The sequence below is a fragment of the Pseudophryne corroboree genome, chromosome 2 (assembly GCF_028390025.1).
Source record: "Pseudophryne corroboree isolate aPseCor3 chromosome 2, aPseCor3.hap2, whole genome shotgun sequence".
Classification (NCBI taxonomy): domain Eukaryota; kingdom Metazoa; phylum Chordata; class Amphibia; order Anura; family Myobatrachidae; genus Pseudophryne; species Pseudophryne corroboree.
Window position 1 is genome coordinate 882,775,779 of NC_086445.1, and position 19,423 is coordinate 882,795,201.

The 19,423-nt window shown below is 45.4% G+C and overlaps 1 protein-coding gene and 4 pseudogenes across 1 annotated transcript in view; 2 read left to right on the forward strand and 3 right to left on the reverse strand.

Annotated features, from left to right (window-relative positions):
- Positions 1 to 19,423, reverse strand: part of LRRC75A (leucine rich repeat containing 75A) — a 585,529-nt gene that overhangs the window by 232,639 nt on the left and 333,467 nt on the right. The window lies entirely within an intron of this gene.
- Positions 358 to 475, reverse strand: LOC135052801 (5S ribosomal RNA; annotated as a pseudogene).
- LOC135051629 (5S ribosomal RNA) lies at positions 615 to 732 on the reverse strand (annotated as a pseudogene).
- On the forward strand, positions 3,019 to 3,136 carry LOC135051630 (5S ribosomal RNA; annotated as a pseudogene).
- Positions 3,276 to 3,393, forward strand: LOC135052813 (5S ribosomal RNA; annotated as a pseudogene).

Sequence of the window (19,423 nt, forward strand, 5' to 3'; positions counted from 1 at the left end):
ATTAAATAATGTAGGTAAAGTAAATGATAAATGAGATAAAACTTAACCTTTAATTGTTTCTCAAATGAAAGGAAGAAAAAAGGGCGAATGATAAGACAATTAAAGGACTCGTGTCTGGTGTTACAGCAAAAAGAAACTTGTTTGACCTTTTTAGCAAATGAGGTACAAGTTGCTAGGAGAAGGTGAAGATATTAGAAGTAATAAATTGGATGGATGTTAGTGTGTTCTAATAGGATTAATGTATCCAGGACAGTCACTAAGCATGCCTCAAAACAAAGGTATCCAAATGGAGAGTGATATGGTAGCAATGTTGAGTGAGCTGAATTTGATCTTGTATGAGAGATAGAGAGAAAAGGGGGCCCACTGCACCTGGTATTCTCAGGGGGTTTCCCATCCTGATACTGACCAGGCCATACCTGCTTAGCTTCCGAGATCGGACAGGATCGGGCGCATTCAGGGTAGTATGGCCGTGGGCCTGAGGTAAGAAAGAAATGAAAGAAGATAGGAAGATGATTCTATTGTCTGTACTGAGTACAAATCAACCATAGGTGGTCCGGGAGTGTTTTTCCAGAAACAGACATAGAGGTATAGTCAGTTTTGGAGAATTAAAATGGGGCCCACAGCACCTGGTATTCTCAGGAGGTTTTCCTTCCTAATACTGGCCAGGCCACACCTGCTTAGCTTCCGAGATTGGACAGGATCGGGCGTATTCAGGGTAGTATGGCCGTGGGCCAGTGTGAGGAAAATATTGAGTGGAAAGGGAGAATGCACTGCTTTGTGTACTTCACACTCAACCACGACCACTGATGGTCTCGAAATAGTATTTCCAGACAGTATCAAGATGATTTGTAGTGTCTGGGATTAAAGAGGATGTATGTGGTTGGGGAAATTTATGAGAGTGATGTATGGTGTATGTGTGTGTATGTCATGTTGATTGATGAAAAACTTTTGGAAAGAGATGTGTTTAAGAGGTAGAATGAAGCTGAAAAATCACTCTGATTAAATAACAAATCACACAAATGACAAATCACAAAATGTAGGTTAGTCCCTTGAGGGGAAAAAGCAAAAAACAAAAAGCAGCAGAAGATAAATGGTCGTATATTGGGAGGGAACTCAAGGCTGGCTCCCAAATGACAATCTTAACTTTAATTCCTGAGTAGGAAGGGTTGAATACCAAAATCTCATAACAAATGTCAAATAGTCAGTGATGGGGTATAAAAATGCTACCATGAAACACATGCATGTTGGAATCGCGTAAATTCACTTGTGTGTTTAATTCACAGTTAGGTATCTGTATATAATAATAGAACCTTGGAGGCATGGGCGGGTGTGAGGACTGAGTACTACAGATTATCACTGAAATTAGAAAACTGTTGTGAAACAGAAGATATAATGATTTGTTTACATTGCGATATCTGTGACAGAGGTAAATGTGGTGGTATATAGTGGTCTGATGACCGTTACCACTATCTTAGGGTAGACTGACACCTCTTTACAGACTAGTGGTAAATATAGACATAATTATAGACCCTGATGGTCTAGTGGAATTACCTAGTATAAGTCGTTTGCAAGGAGGGAACACACGGTAGGCGCTAGAGACAGTGCACTGTATGATCAGTGTTGAGCAGGGGAAAGATTCCCGTGCTGCACTGTTGTATAGTGGTGCGCCTAAGACCCTGGTGGTCTAGTGTTGATTACCCTGGCCGCACGATCTGCGGCTGATGTTTGCTGCTGAACTTACCTGTTCAAAGTCCTGCTGGTCCCGCTGTTAGTGACGAGCGCGGCCGCCCGCTTCCGGGTTGGGCGTCGCCGCGATGACGTCACGGTTGACGATTCTCTCGACGTACGTTTCACCTTTTGGCTTGGTCACGAGAGCTCTCGTGACCAAGCCAAAAGGTGAAACGTACGTCGAGAGAATCGTCAACCGTGACGTCATCGCGGCGACGCCCAACCCGGAAGCGGGCGGCCGCGCTCGTCACTAACAGCGGGACCAGCAGGACTTTGAACAGGTAAGTTCAGCAGCAAACATCAGCCGCAGATCGTGCGGCCAGGGTAATCAACACTAGACCACCAGGGTCTTAGGCGCACCACTATACAACAGTGCAGCACGGGAATCTTTCCCCTGCTCAACACTGATCATACAGTGCACTGTCTCTAGCGCCTACCGTGTGTTCCCTCCTTGCAAACGACTTATACTAGGTAATTCCACTAGACCATCAGGGTCTATAATTATGTCTATATTTACCACTAGTCTGTAAAGAGGTGTCAGTCTACCCTAAGATAGTGGTAACGGTCATCAGACCACTATATACCACCACATTTACCTCTGTCACAGATATCGCAATGTAAACAAATCATTATATCTTCTGTTTCACAACAGTTTTCTAATTTCAGTGATAATCTGTAGTACTCAGTCCTCACACCCGCCCATGCCTCCAAGGTTCTATTATTATATACAGATACCTAACTGTGAATTAAACACACAAGTGAATTTATGTGATTCCAACATGCATTTGTTTCATGGTAGCATTTTTATACCCCATCACTGACTATTTGACATTTGTTATGAGATTTTGGTATTCAACCCTTCCTACTCAGGAATTAAAGTTAAGATTGTCATTTGGGAGCCAGCCTTGAGTTCCCTCCCAATATACGACCATTTATCTTCTGCTGCTTTTTGTTTTTTGCTTTTTCCCCTCAAGGGACTAACCTACATTTTGTGATTTGTCATTTGTGTGATTTGTTATTTAATCAGAGTGATTTTTCAGCTTCATTCTACCTCTTAAACACATCTCTTTCCAAACGTTTTTCATCAATCAACATGACATACACACACATACACCATACATCACTCTCATAAATTTCCCCAACCACATACATCCTCTTTAATCCCAGACACTACAAATCATCTTGATACTGTCTGGAAATACTATTTCGAGACCATCAGTGGTCGTGGTTGAGTGTGAAGTACACAAAGCAGTGCATTCTCCCTTTCCACTCAATATTTTCCTCACACTGGCCCACGGCCATACTACCCTGAATACGCCCGATCCTGTCCAATCTCGGAAGCTAAGCAGGTGTGGCCTGGCCAGTATTAGGAAGGAAAACCTCCTGAGAATACCAGGTGCTGTGGGCCCCATTTTAATTCTCCAAAACTGACTATACCTCTATGTCTGTTTCTGGAAAAACACTCCCGGACCACCTATGGTTGATTTGTACTCAGTACAGACAATAGAATCATCTTCCTATCTTCTTTCATTTCTTTCTTACCTCAGGCCCACGGCCATACTACCCTGAATGCGCCCGATCCTGTCCGATCTCGGAAGCTAAGCAGGTATGGCCTGGTCAGTATCAGGATGGGAAACCCCCTGAGAATACCAGGTGCAGTGGGCCCCCTTTTCTCTCTATCTCTCATACAAGATCAAATTCAGCTCACTCAACATTGCTACCATATCACTCTCCATTTGGATACCTTTGTTTTGAGGCATGCTTAGTGACTGTCCTGGATACATTCATCCTATTAGAACACACTAACATCCATCCAATTTATTACTTCTAATATCTTCATCTTCTCCTAGCAACTTGTACCTCATTTGCTAAAAAGGTCAAACAAGTTTCTTTTTGCTGTAACACCAGACACGAGTCCTTTAATTGTCTTATTATTCGCCCTTTTTTCTTCCTTTCATTTGAGAAACAATTAAAGGTTAAGTTTTATCTCATTTATCATTTACTTTACCTACATTATTTAATTTAATACAAAAGAGTGCTCCCAAACAAGGGTTTTTTGTCTTGTCTCTCCTTTTCAACTGTAGTCTAATCTACAAAATTCCTGGGAGCACCGCCAATCATTAGCAGTTCATAATCACATTTTTTCTAACTGCATTTATATTGTTTTTTTTATACTATTCATACATCTTGCTTAGATCATTAACACTAGTGCGGTTCCAAATTCAACTTAATATACTACAGTGTCTGAGAGACAAACACATTTTGAGGAGTTCTCTGGACTTCCAAGAGAGTAGATCAGCCATCTGACTCCACGATGACATTAATGGCATCATTGTGGCCTTGCTGCATGAGGTTGCAAGTCGTGCCATTGAGCGGCAGAGTCACGATGAGGTGATTTACAAAGAATGCACCCCAAACAACTCCTACCAGGGGCATAACCACTGTAGTCCCCATAGCAACATATTGAAGGGGCCCCTGTTCAAATACAAGTGTTCCAGTTATTATTATGTAACATTATAGTGCCCTTCATATTACAATGAGCAGATCAGATTATGACATATTACAGTGCCTTCCAGTTCATATTGTATCACATTACAGTTGCCATACAGTTCAAATTTTGCCACATTACATTGCCCCTTACCATCATAACATCAACTACACGCTCTTCTCACTGAAAATTTACTTTCACACAATTCAGGCTGGGCAATGGATCAGACCCAATTACTTAGCTGGCAAATCAGGGAAAATGATATGCAACTTTATAACCTAGGTCCAGGCCCCCCTAAGCTTCTGGACCTTACAGCAATGGCACACGTTGCACATACTCTAGTTACGCCCATGCCTCCTACCTCATTAATCTTAAGAAATTTCCCCTTTACCAAAGAGGCATCAGCTCTGTGCTGACCACAATGGGTCTGGTTCCAACTATGACAGGGAAACCACGAACTGCAAGCTTCTGCAAATGTTGTAGGTAAAAATAATCCCACGCCCAAGAGGTGGCTTATTTGGTCTTTTGCCCAGGTATCCCAATGACTTTCTTTTTATCACAGGCAAGTACTGCTGCCACTAGTGGCAGATTACGCAAACAATATCATCAATATCCTTGTCATCCTCATTAACATCAGATAGTGAACAAATACCCCCTTGTCTTTTCCACTTCCATACTAGCATCCTCAATTTCTATTATGTCATCATCACCATCTTTACTTGTACTGCTCAACCCCCACAAGACATAAGATGCCCATACACCTAAAGATTTATCTTCCAATCTGGCTGGTTGGAACAACAATCTGGTAATGGATGGGAGCAAATGTCATGGATGGGAGCAAATGACATTTGACCATTTCAAATGGTCAACTTTCATTTGCTCCCATCCCTTACCAGATTTTTTCATTCCAATCAGTCAGATTGGAAGATAAATCTGGTGATGATGACTGTATGTATATTCAGGGAGACCATATAATCCCCAGGCTCCAAGGCCAGAACAATAGAGCAAAGAGTTTCCATATGAAAGTTGGAGACTCTCACAAACTTGTTCAAGGACTTGAGGTTAAGAATGGGCCGAGAGGACCCATTCGGTTTCGGGACTAGGAACAGCGGTGAATAGTACCCCTTGCCTCTCTTAACCAGAGGCACCTGTACCACCACTCCTGTGGCCAGGAGGGACTGTACCACCGAATGAAGAGTTTTTACCTTCACCTGATCCGAAGGGACATCTGTCAGGTAAAATCGATGAGGGGGACGATTCTTGAAGGATATGGCGTAACCGTGAGTGACGACTTCCCGTACCCAGGCTTCGGAAGTGGTCTTCAACCATTCCTGGGTAAACCCTAGAAGTCGGCCTCCCACCCTGGGATCCCCCAGAGGGAGGCCCGCCCCGTCATGCAGCAGGCTTGTCAGTTTTGGGAGCAGGCTGACGGGCAGCCCATGCCCGTTTAGGTTTGGGCTCATGTGTGAACCAGCCAAGGTTGCACGGATGCATGCACGGATTTATAATAGACCCAAACAAAGCTGTATCATCTGCCTCATGCTTCTGCACTGTACAATATATACACAGTGGAGAATATATTGTGATGTAATTCATCTGATGATAATGATCACTATTTCCTTCCTCACAATAGGTAGTTTCACATCTAAATTCAGCTGATGGCATCATATAATTTTGCTATACTTATAGTCAACAGGTTGCATACAGTTCTCTAGCAAATTATGGGGCAGCTGTATCTTTAAACATCATTGTCTGCTTTTAACACGGCAACTTCACATTTGAGTATAGTGTTGTCATCAACTAAATTCAATTGTAGAATATGAGCGGGGTTGTAACTAGAGATCTGCAAGTGGTGGGGGAGGGGTAAGCAGTCCAGGATGCATTATCGCACTGCTGCAGCCCTCAATATGAGCTCTCCATAGTACATTTTCTAACAGGGTGCAAGGCCAAGGGGGTGGCATGGTCGCTGCCCTTATGGCACCCTTTCCCAGCTTGCAGAGTGCTTGATACAGAGAAAGGAAAAGGAGCAGCTTTGCTTCCCTAGTAAGAACACAGCAGGGCTGCCATCAGAAATTGCGGGGCCCAGGACTGACAAAATAGGCAGGGCCCCCCCCACACTGTAGAATAGCACCAGTTAACACGTGTGTGTGTATTATATGCACACACATGCATGCATACATACATGTGCGCTGTCCGTAGGGCCCGGGATGCTGATGCCTCTGCATGCCCACCTCCATCCCCGCTGTTCTGCTGCTCTCCTCCGTCCTACTGCAGCGGTATTGAAAACGTCCCTCCCAAAATGGCCGCCGCCACAGAGAAGACAGTTATTCAAGATACTAGAGGAAATATTTCAATACAGAGCTGCTGGAGGGTCGGAGGACAGCGGCATGAACAGCGGGGACGACTGCGGAACGGCGGCGGGCGGGCAGGTAGCTGCATGAGCATCCCGGGCCCTCCTCTCTCTATCAGAGAGGCTGGGCACGAGACAGCTGTGCCCCCAGCACCCTCCTGATGGTGGCCCTGGAACACAGCAACATCTTCCCGGTGATTTCACCTGCACAGAGAGTGCAGTGCTAATGCACTGCCACCTTATAACTATTATACAAAGATAACTAGTGCAAAATACAGACCCTTATTTAATATGTCTATTGCAAAAAGCTGATAATAGTTCAGGTTCACACGTAGGAACATTGTGGTTGCAGGGAGTGCAGCTGCTGAGGTACCCACAGTTGTAGTGTCTTATAATCCAAATGGGACATTACTGTGCACATGCTAGCCACTGTGGATGTTCAGAAGAGAAGACTGTTGGCCTCCACACCAACAACATCAGCCCAACCCTTCCCCCAAATTTTGCTATGGGAGATGGGAAATGGCAATTAAAAATTATGACTAGTGGCTTGAGTAAATCCTATAATGAAAGGCTTGCACTGTTCCTCACTAATATGGGGGGGGGGGGGGATTGATATGTTTTGCACGCCGTCGGCCACTAGATAGCACCCGATGGAGCAATTCAAGTGTTGCTCCGTACGAGCGTGCACAGCTGTTATGTTGTTCCGTCATTTTGACAGGCTGGTATCTAGTACAGGAATAATTCCTGCTTGCTCAGATAAAAAGACTCCAGTCCTGGTGACCTGTATAAGAAGCAGAGCCACTACCCGTCTCATTGTGGTGGTTCCTTTTTCTAAGCATAACATCAGCCAAATGTAATAGGGTGTGAGAATCAGAAAGTGAGAGATTTTGGGAGATTTCTTTTTTTAAAGTGGCAATCATTTACATGGCAATATCAACCTGGTTAAATCAGGATAAATCTCCCAAAATCTTTCACTTTGTGATTTTCACACCCTATTCCATTTTCCCCCTGGCGTGGGTTAAACCATGAGGCAAAAAGCTGGATTGTGTTGAGGTTACATGTTTAGTACTTTTGGGGTGTGGCCTGAGCATAGTTTATTTAAGTTTGTGTCACATGTCTCTGGACTCTTTCACAGATCATCCTCTAGGTTTAAAGTATCACTGGAAGAGTAATTTGTTAAAGTGTCATTTAGTTACGCTAGCCAAAATTCAGCAGCTACATAAAGCGATAGGTTTTATTACAATGTGGATCATTTGGTGGCATAACTTGATTGCACCAATAAATGTATTGTTAAATTTATAGTAATATGCAAGTAAAAGAAACGTGGTTATTCTGACAAGGTAGAATGTATTCCAGCATGATAAGCAAGCAGTAACCTTTTCATTAATCACGATGAGCCATTATTTTATGAAGACCTCGTCGAGAACAGGCCAGAAGACATGCTGGTATTTGGAATACACAAAATGGCAATAAGAGTCCTGTTGACATTGTGGGAGCGTGTTTCTAAAACCTGTCAAGACAAATTAAAATTAAACTAATTAAGGAAAAAAGCCTCTTATGACAGAATGTTTCTAGAGCTGTCAGTTTAAATTATTGGTGTCATTGTTAGACCTTAATCCTATCTAATACATTTCATTTAGAGGAAATAAACACAATACTGGGAATTGTAATTCATCAAACTAGAGGGGTAAATGTATAAGGCAGTGAGATGAGTAAAGAAGTGTTCCAGTAGAGTAGTTGCCCATAGCAACCTATTGTTATGCACACCAGTGCCAGCAGGAATGTACTGGTGTCTGAACGGAGAGGGATGCAAAACAAATGAACTCACAGACAGACTGGGGAATATGACATTACATACATAGAAGGTGATAGGGTAACAAAATAAACACAAAGTGAACAGAGAAGCCCAAAGGCTAAGAAACTGGGTGTCTCCCTAGTATTAGGAATGCTCAGATGGAAAGAAGCGAGATGTTGTGATTTAATACGTAGAGAACCCGAAATGCTGTTGCTAAGGGCAACAGCAAAACCCTAAAGGGTTACCAACGGGTGTGGCAGTAAACTCCTTGGTCAGAGATGGAATAATAGACACAAGGAGAGTCTCCACAATCCTAGTCCTCACTTGCAGTGCACTGGTTCAGCTTACTGACACTAAACTGACACCTGAACACCTTGCACAGTGAGAAAGGATTTTGGCAGGCAAGTCTGAGAATACAGCCGCAAACTTGCTAGGTTCACAGAGTAGCAAAAGAACCCCAGCAGGTTAAACGACTGACTCCAGTCTTACTGCTAGGTCTGGATTGGCAGAGTGTAATACCAAATCCCAAGGCCTATTTGCAGTAAGCAACAAACAAATACAAAGTTTACACATTACTAGCTAGCTTTCAGGAACTGACTAACCAACAAAGATTCAGCAGCATCTGCCTAACCTGAGAAGAGGGTTTATATAGCAGGTGCTGTCCACGCCCCACTCAGACCTCACAGACTGTGAGCACAAAAACCAGCACCGGATCCCCTGCCGTGCACAGAGCCTGTAACCACTGCACAGCAAAAGACCCGAACCGGAGTATCAGCTACGCTCAGGTTACTCCGCTAGCACTTGTCTCCCGCTTGCCATGACGACGTGGCAGCACAGAGCAGGAGACCCTAACAGTACCCCCCCCTCTGACGAGGGGTCAAAGAACCCCTACCACCGGGTTTATCTGGGAACTGCGAGAAGAAAGAGCGTAACAGTCTGGGGGGCATGAAGATCACAACTGCGCACCCACGACCGCTCCTCCGGGCCATACCCCTTCCAGTGCACCAAAAATGACAGCCGACCCCGAACCATCTTGGAGTCAAGAATCCTTTCAACAACAAACTCCCTCTGGCCACGTATCAGAAGAGGGGAAGGTCTTCCACTGGAAGAAGGATTACTAATCGCACGTTTTAAAAGGGAACAATGAAATGTTTTATTGATACCCAAAGAACGGGGTAGATCTAACTGAAATGCCACCGGATTGATAACCCTAGTGATCTTATAAGGACCGATGAACCGGGGGCCTAACTTATGAGATGGCTGTCTCAACTTCAAATTCTTGGTAGACAACCAGACGAAGTCTCCCAATTTGAAGCTGCAGGGTCTTTTCCGCTTATCAAAAACCCTTTTGGTCACTAATGACACAGACACAAGGGCTTTCTTCACTTTCCTCCAAATACCTCTAAGGACCGAAACCATAGAGGAACCACCAGGCGTGGAGTCCTGGGGGTCAAAAGAATTGGCTTTAGGATGATGCCCATACACACAAAGGAAGGGAGAGATCCCTGTAGCAGAGTGAGCCGCGTTGTTATAGGCAAACTCCGCCATGGACAGATGAGCAACCCAGTCAGTCTGACACTTGGAGACATAACACCTGAGGAACTGCTCCAAGGACTGGTTCACCCTTTCAGTCTGCCCATTAGACTGCGGATGGTAGCCTGACGACAAGCTGACAGAAATCTGGAGATCGGAACAAAATGCCCTCCAGAATTTGGCCACAAACTGGGATCCGCGGTCAGAGACCACATCAAGTGGCAACCCGTGGAGGCGCACAACATGCAGCATAAATAATTCAGACAGGCGTCTGGCCGATGGCAGCCCAACCAATGGAACGAAGTGCGCCATCTTCGAAAACCTGTCAACGACAACCCAGATGGCTGTCATCCCCGAGGATTTGGGCAAGTCCACCACAAAATCCATTGAAATGTGGGTCCATGGCTTAGATGGAATAGAGAGTGGATGTAATGGGCCAACAGGAACCCCTCTAGGAGTCTTATTTCGGGCACAGATGTCACATGCCCGAACCCACTGATCCCTTCCCTAGCCACCGAGGGCCACCACACCGCCCTAGATAGCAACTCCCGAGTTCTGGCAATACCCGGGTGACCTGCCGACTTCTTGGCATGGAATTCCAGGAACACTCGCTGTCTTAACCTAGGAGGCACAAACAAAAGACCTACCGGAAGGTCTGGAGGAGCCTGCTCCTGTGCTCTAAGGACTAATGACAAGAGGTCCTGGGTAATGCCCACTTTAATACATGATGGGGACACAATGGGCAATGGCTCCTCGGTGGTCTCCTGGATTGGAGCAAAACTCTGCGAGAGCGCATCAGCCTTGATGTTTTTTGACCCAGGGCGATATGTTATCAAACAATTAAAGCGAGCAAAAACAAAGCCCATCGTGCCTGCCTGGCATTGAGGCGCTTCGCTGACTCTAAATATGCCAAGTTCTTATGGTCGGTGAGAATTGAGACCACAAACTTAGCCCTCTCAAGCCAGTGTCTCCACTCCTCGAGTGCATCCTTAATAGCCAACAATTCCCGGTTACCCACGTCATAATTCATCTCGGCAGGCGAAAATTTACGGGAAAAGTAAGCACAGGGATGAAGGCGATTATTAGACACCCCCATCTGAGACAGCACTGCCCCAATACCCATCTCAGAGACATCCACCTCCACCACAAAAGGACGCTCTGGATCTGGGTGTCGCAGCACCTTGGCCGAGACAAATGCCCTTTTGAGACGGGCAAAAGCCGCTTTGGCCTCACAAGACCAGTGAGCAACATCCGCCCCTTTCTTAGTGAGTGCCACCAAGGGCGCCACTATATACGAAAATCCAGCGATAAATCGTCTATAAAAATTCGCAAAGCCCAGAAAACGCTGAAGCGCCTTCAAACTAGTGGGCTGCACCCAATCCAGGACTGCCTGTACCTTGGAACCCTCCATTTGGAAACCTTCTGGGGAGATAATATATCCTAGAAATGCGATTTGCTGAACTTCAAATTCGCACTTCTCCAGCTTCGCCCCAAGCCGGTGGTCTCTGAGTTTCTGGAGGACTAAGCGTACATGCTTCCGATGTTCCTCCAGGGAATGGGAGAAGATTAGGATGTCATCTAAGTATACAACTAAGAATCTATCCAAATATTCCCTGAGCACATCGTTCATGAAGTCCTGGAAGACTGCCGGGGCATTACAGAGCCCAAAAGGCATCACCAAATATTCATAATGCCCTGAGTGGGTATTAAAGGCAGTCTTCCATTCATCCCCCTCTCTTATTCGGATTAGATTGTACGCACCGCGTAGGTCAATCTTAGAAAAAATGGTGGCAGTACGAAGCTGGTCAAACAAGACCGAAATGAGAGGCAGTGGGTATGAGTTTTTAATCGTGATACGGTTCAATTCCCTGAAGTCAATGCAGGGTCGCAACGAACCGTCCTTTTACCTACGAAGAAGAACCCCGACCCAACTGGAGACTGTGAAGGTCTGATAAATCCTCTAGCCAAGTTCTCCTGAATGTACTCTGCCATAGCCTGAGTCTCAGGACGTGACAGGGAGTACAACCTGCTCTTGGGAAGCTTAGCATTCGGCAACAAATCAATGGCACAGTCATAGGGGCGATGGGGAGGTAGTACCTCTGCAACTCTTTTGGAGAGCACGTCCGCAAAATCTGCATAACATCCTGGCAATCCTGGCAAACTTAGCTGTGAAAGCCTGACTGGAAGGCTCAAGCAACTCCTGAAACAATCAGTACCCCAACTAAGAATCTCCCCAGAGACCCAGTCAAATTGAGGATCGTGGGCCCTTAACCAGGGTAACCCCAACACCAATGGGGCAAAAGTACAGACAGTCACATAAAAGGACAATTTTTCAGAGTGTGTGGCTCCAATAAACAAAGAAATCTGGCTAGTGCAAGAGGTCATTTTACCCTGGGATAATGGTTCCCCGTTTAACCCACAAATCTCAATTTCCGATGCCAAGGGTACTAAGGAAACAGAGTGTTTCAGGACGAATTGGCGGTCCATAAAAACCCCGTCGGCCCCACTGTCCACAAAGGCCTCGGTCTTGACAGTTTGACCGAGGATCTTCAAGGTCACCGGAATGATAAAAGTCTTCTTGGGAAATTCTGACTTCTGGCCTGACAGGATATTTCCCATCACCCTCAGGCCCTGAAGTTTTCCGGCTTTTCTGGGCATGATACTACCACATGACTTTTATTCCCACAGTACAAACATAACCCCTGCTGTCTCCTCCGCGTCTTCTCACGCGAGAAGAGGCGGGTAGCCCCAATCTGCATAGGCTCCTCGGAAAATTCCTCAGAGTCTGAGGTTCCCTTGGGAAAGAAGGAAACCTCGGTCTCCCTTTCAAGCCTGCGCTCTCTCAGCCGTCTATCCACCCGAATGGATAACTGCATGAGCTGATCCAAGCTATCAGGCAAGGGATATTGTACCAGTTGGTCTTTTAACTGGTTAGAAAGACCTCTTCGGTACTGGTGTCTCAGGGCTGGATCATTCCACTGGGTATCATGGGCCAACCTCCGAAACTCCGTACAATAAACCTCAACTGGCCTTCGCCCTTGCTTAAGGATCGAAATCTGAGCCTCGGCTGAGGCCGTCTTGTCAGGGTCATCATACAACATGCCCAGTGCCGTAAAAAAAGCATCAACACTTTTAAGCGACGGACAGTCAGGCTGCAACCCATATGCCCAGACCTGTGGGTCTCCTTGTAGCAAGGAAATCACTATGCCCACTCGCTGAATCTCCGACCCAGAAGACTGAGGCCTAAGCTGGAAATATAGCTTGCAACTCTCCTTGAAATAAAAGAACTGCGAGCGATCTCCAGAAAAACGATCCGGGAGATTTACTTTCGGCTCCTTAACCCCTAAAGGCACTGCTGCTGCGGGAGCTCCGCCAGCGGCCTGCGAGGTGTGCATTTTAATGGACAAATCATTAAATTGTCGAGTCAGGACCTGCACCTGATCGACCACCTGTTGCAAAGTATTTTGAGGGGTATGCTCCATATTCCCACAAAATTTCAACAGGAGTATTAGGCTGCTGAATATGTTATGCACACCAGTGCCAGCAGGAATGTACTGGTGTCTGAACGGAGAGGGATGCAAAACAAATGAACTCACAGACAGACTGGGGAATATGACATTACATACATAGAAGGTGATAGGGTAACAAAATAAACACAAAGTGAACAGAGAAGCCCAAAGGCTAAGAAACTGGGTGTCTCCCTAGTATTAGGAATGCTCAGATGGAAAGAAGCGAGATGTTGTGATTTAATACGTAGAGAACCCGAAATGCTGTTGCTAAGGGCAACAGCAAAACCCTAAAGGGTTACCAACGGGTGTGGCAGTAAACTCCTTGGTCAGAGATGGAATAATAGACACAAGGAGAGTCTCCACAATCCTAGTCCTCACTTGCAGTGCACTGGTTCAGCTTACTGACACTAAACTGACACCTGAACACCTTGCACAGTGAGAAAGGATTTTGGCAGGCAAGTCTGAGAATACAGCCGCAAACTTGCTAGGTTCACAGAGTAGCAAAAGAACCCCAGCAGGTTAAACGACTGACTCCAGTCTTACTGCTAGGTCTGGATTGGCAGAGTGTAATACCAAATCCCAAGGCCTATTTGCAGTAAGCAACAAACAAATACAAAGTTTACACAGTACTAGCTAGCTTTCAGGAACTGACCAACAAAGATTCAGCAGCATCTGCCTAACCTGAGAAGAGGGTTTATATAGCAGGTGCTGTCCACGCCCCACTCAGACCTCACAGACTGTGAGCACAAAAACCAGCACCGGATCCCCTGCCGTGCACAGAGCCTGTAACCACTGCACAGCAAAAGACCCGAACCGGAGTATCAGCTACGCTCAGGTTACTCCTCTAGCACTTGTCTCCCGGTTGCCATGACGACGTGGCAGCACAGAGCAGGAGACCCTAACACCTATCAGTTTTGAGACAGCATTTATCATGTGCATTCTATACAACTTAACAGTACTGTAATAGCGTATTGGTTGCCTTGGGCAACTTCTCTACTGACTCACTTCTCCACTCTTTTCACTGCTTTATACATATATCGCTCTGTTTATTGCTGAGTTAAATAAAGCACTAAGCTCTTTATAGGTATTTAAATTGTCCAACGTCTTTCTGCCCTTTTACTTTGCTGACAGTTGTCATCTTTAAAAAGCTGTTAGGAAGCACAAAACTTTTCTACAGTATACTGTTTGACTCTGGAACAGTAAAGAACCTGGCATCTGGGTGACAGGCTTCCAGCATCCTTGTAGTGCTTTGCTGAGATCTGTAGCTTTAGACGGCATGGCCATTTGAGGAATGAGTGAAATAAATGACATGCCATAGATTGTTATTTAAGGTCTGTATCAAAATCAGCAGGCTGATGGATGACTTTTGCTATATTCCATCACATTTTACGTTTCAACAAGGCAGCAGAAAGTTATACCCCTTTCAGACCGCCTGAGGCGGGTCGCACCAGGGAGCCTGGCACGGGAGCTCTCAGGGTGTGACCTGCCCCAGGCGCCCCGCCGCCGCTGTAAGCAACCCGGCATATTGCCAGGTTGGTGACATCAGCAGTGATGTGGCGGGGGCAGCACTTGGAGATCACATGATCTCCAAGAGCCACCCGTCCAGACACAGTGAACGGGAAACGGGTCGCATTGACCTGACTCCCTTTCACACTGCACAGTGAGCCGGGTTGAACAAGAGTTTAACCCTGCTCGCTACCCGAGTTGGAATACCGGGTCGCTCGACCTGGTATTTCAACCCGTGCACCTTTCAGACAGCACATGAACATGGGTTATGCGCGTTCCTGTGCCAATAACCTGTGTTCATAGCTGGCAGTCAGAAAGGGGTATTAGAAAACTGACACATCTTGATGGTGTTGTCTTATTAGAGATCCAATACTCCCATCCCACCTTGGCTTATGAGAAACACATATTGGGATTCACTCTGAGTTCCAGGCAAAGTAGCTGTAGAAGAGGCGGCAGAAGCCTAATTTACTAGTTTATGCTAATGGAGTATTCTATAGGGCTAATGTGGGGGGTTATGCATCTGCAAGCGGACATCTTTGACGCCCATTAATATTAAGCCAGCTGCTAAAATGGTCCTCACTAGTATCAGCAGATTTGTACCAGCCCCATGCCAGCTGCAAGAGATATATAACAAACAGGCTTCTCTCCCCATAAGCAAGACCGAGGAAACATGCTCATGACACTCCCATATAAAGCTTCCACAAGTCAGAGCTGTTCAGCGCGATTGCACTTGCCGCCTCATAACCCCCAATTTCACATAAAGACCAATCTGAGTGCTGTACAATAGGACGGAGGCCGACGTGTTCCCGTTGTCTGGAATGATGTCTGTCGCCGCTCCCAAATGCCAACAACATGTTTCTGGCACTGCATACGACATTGCAGCCACAGGGGGTTATTCAGAGTTGTTAGCAAACCAAAAAAGATAGCAATCGAGCAAAATCATGTAGCACTGCAGGTGGGGCAGATGAACATGTGCAGAGTGATTTAGATTTGGGTGGGTTGTATTGTTTCCGTGCAGGGTAAATACTGGCTACTTTATACTGCTTTATGCTGCTTTACACTGCAATTTAGATTTTTATTTTAACACACCCCACCCAAATCGAACTCTCTGTGCACATGTTATATCTTCCCCACTTGCAGTGTAACACAGTTTTGCACAACTGTTAACTTTTTTGGTTTGCTAACAACGCTAAATAACCTCCACAGATCTACACGTGTAGTGTAGCTTCCGCACACATCTTAAAAAAAAAAAAAAAGCGAAGATATGATGAAACTTTGGGTTTTTCTCGTTTGGTGGCAGCAAATCAGGAATTTCACACAAACATCAGGATATTGGAAAGCAAGCCACTGATTCAGACTAAAAATTGGCTGCAATAGAAGTAATTTACAAAGACCAAAATAATTATTGTGCAGGGAGAAAAATTAGCTTGCGTGCAATGATTTCATCAACAGTACTAAGCTTTCCAGATTTGCAGAGAGGTTTGAAGCGGCCGAGGGGTGAACTCAGGCAAAGTGAGACCTTTCCTAGCAAAGGGACACAGTCATAAGGAAGAAGTTCACAATGTCGACAATCATATTGTCAACACAATGTCGACAGTTATATTGTTGACATTGGTGAAATATCGACGAGCAACAGATCGACCTCCTCAGAATGTTCACAATATCAAAATCTGAAATATGGAAATGTGAAATACTGACATTCTCAGAATGTCAACATTAGTGTTAGGCTGCGGGACAGGAGGTTTAGGGGTTAGGCATTAGGGTGAGGTTATGAGAGGTACTGGGGGGGCACGGGTTAAGCCAGTGGATCCCAAACTTTTTTGATTCACGGCGCCCTAGCGTATTAGAATTTTTTTCACAGCACCTCTAGGCCAAAAGTTTCTTAACGAGAAATTTAGAAAGAAATATTAAATTAAGTAAATTGTGTTTATGTCATCGTTAAGTTCAGTTATGTGGCAAAGGACAGGATTTGCTTCTGTTTGTCCACATATTTTATGACTGATAGCCACCAGCAATGGTTTGGCCTATTACAGTGACCAAAAATAATTTTAATTGGTCCTGGACCACCAATCCAAGGTACCCCAGCAAGTGCCCCAAGACACCCCAGGGTGCCACGGCACACAGTTTGAGAACCATTGGGTTAGGCACTAACTGGAGGGTTAGGGTTCAGCAGTAGCTGGAGGGTTAGGTTTAGCAGAAGCTGGAGGGTTAGGGCTCAGCAATAGCTAAAAGGCTAGGGTTCAGCACTAGCTGGAGGGTTAGGGTTCAGCACTAGCTAGAGGGTTAGGGTTCATCACTAGCTAGAGGGTTAGGGTTCAGCACTAGCTAGAGGGTTAGGGTTCAGCACTAGCTAGAGGGTTAGTGTTCAGCGTTAGCTAGAGGGTTAGGGTTCAGCGCTAGCTAGAGGGTTAGGGTTCAGCACTAGCTAGAGGGTTTGGGTTCAGCGCTAGCTAGAGGGTTAGGGTTCAGCGCTAGCTAGAGGGTTAGTGTTCAGCGTTAGCTATTGGGTTAGGGTTTAGCACTAGCTGGAGGGTTGGGTTTAGCACTAGCTGGAGGGTTAGGGTTCAGCACTAGCTGGAGGGTTAGGGTTCAGCACTAGCTGGATGGTTAGCGTTCAGGCACTAGCTAGAGGTTTAATGTTCAGCACTGGCTAGAGGGTTAGGGTCCAGCACTAGCTGGATGATTAAGGTTCAGCACTAGCTAGAGGTTTATGGTTCAGCACTATCTACAGGGTTAGGGTTCAGCACTAGCTACAGGGTTAGTGTTCAGCACTAGCTACAGGGTTAGTGTTCAGCACTAGCTATAGGGTTAGTATTCAGCACTAGCTGGAGGGTTAGGGTTGGGCTGCTAACGAGGTGGGGGGTGGGTGGGGTTATTTTTAGGCACTAGAGGGAAGGTTAGTAATTAGTAATGTTGTTATACCTTTTATCTGTTGTTGACCTTAAAAACCCCACCCCTAGCAAAGTATGGAGTAAGACTACTCAGAGCCGGCCCTAACCAATATGATGCCCTAGGCAAGATTTTGGCACGGCCTCTTACCCTGCACCCCTTTCCCAGCACCATTACCCCTCACCCATAGCAGTCCTCATTTTGGTGCTCCTACCCCTGTATTTTAAAAAGGAACAGTGCGCACATTTAGCGCAAAGCACGAAAAGGGGCGTGTTCTTGCTGAGAAGGGGCATGGCCACACAATAGTAACTCCAATTCAAATTACACCACACAGTAGTGCAACCTTATTCACATTTGATCATGCGATAGTGTCCCTTATTCATGTTACATCATACAGTAGTACCCCTTTACCTCATATATACGTTACTCCTCACAGTAGTGCCCCTTATTCACATTACATCACACCATATTGCTCTTTATTCACATTAGACCACACAGTAGTGCCCTTTCTACATGTTACGCCACACAGTAAAGCACCTTATAAACATAATGCCACACATTAGTAATGCATTTATACACATAATACCACACAGTAATGCCCCTTACACATATTACACACATTGTTAATGTCCTTATAAACATAATGCACCTTACACATTATGCCAACCTTTATTAATGCTCTTATACACATAATGTCCCTTACACATATACCGCACATTATTAACGCCCTTATACACATAATGACACATATAATGTCCCTTTCACGTATGCCACACATTATTAGTGTCCTTATACACATAATGACACCACAGTGACCCATACACATATGCCGCACATTATTAATGCATTTATACACACAACACACATAATGCCCCTTACACATATTACTGTACAACCAACCCACTCGCATACTGCACTCACATAGCTGCTAACACTGTGACCTCTGCCTGGATACAGATGTGTCCTCATACATCTTTCCTTAATACTCCATGCAGCAGGAAATGCCTGGCGTGAGTCAGCTGGCAGCTCTGCTAATGTCAGGTGCCTTTTTTGACAAAAATGCATCTTATTTGCATTACTATGTGGCTAGGATACACAAGCAGCTTCTGCTGATTAAAATGATGTGCCTATATTCTGTGTATGACTGTGGCTGTATCTGCATCCGAAATGCAACATTATAGTGATTTCCAGGAATACACTGTAACAGAGCATTTCGTATGCAGATACAGCCGCAGTCAAAAACAGAATATAGGCATGCCACATATCATTTTAATCAGCAGAAGCTGCTTGTGCCCCTAGGCATACCAAATGCCCTAGGCATTTGCCTAGTTTGCCTATGCCAAGGGCCGACTATATAAACAATATTTATTTTTTAAGTATCCAAGACTATTGAAATGATATAAAGCAATGGAGAGAGGCTCAGGAGCATGTTACGAGAGGAGGGGGCTCCTGTGCAGTCTCTGAGCACCCTCCCCCACTCAGCATGCACAGTGTGCCATTGACCTACTCCACATGTACACCCTTTTCCCAATGATTTATCTAAGGCCGGCATGTCCAAACTGCGGCCCTCCAGCTGTTGTGAAACTACACATCCCAGCATGCCCTGACACAGTTTTGCTGTCAGA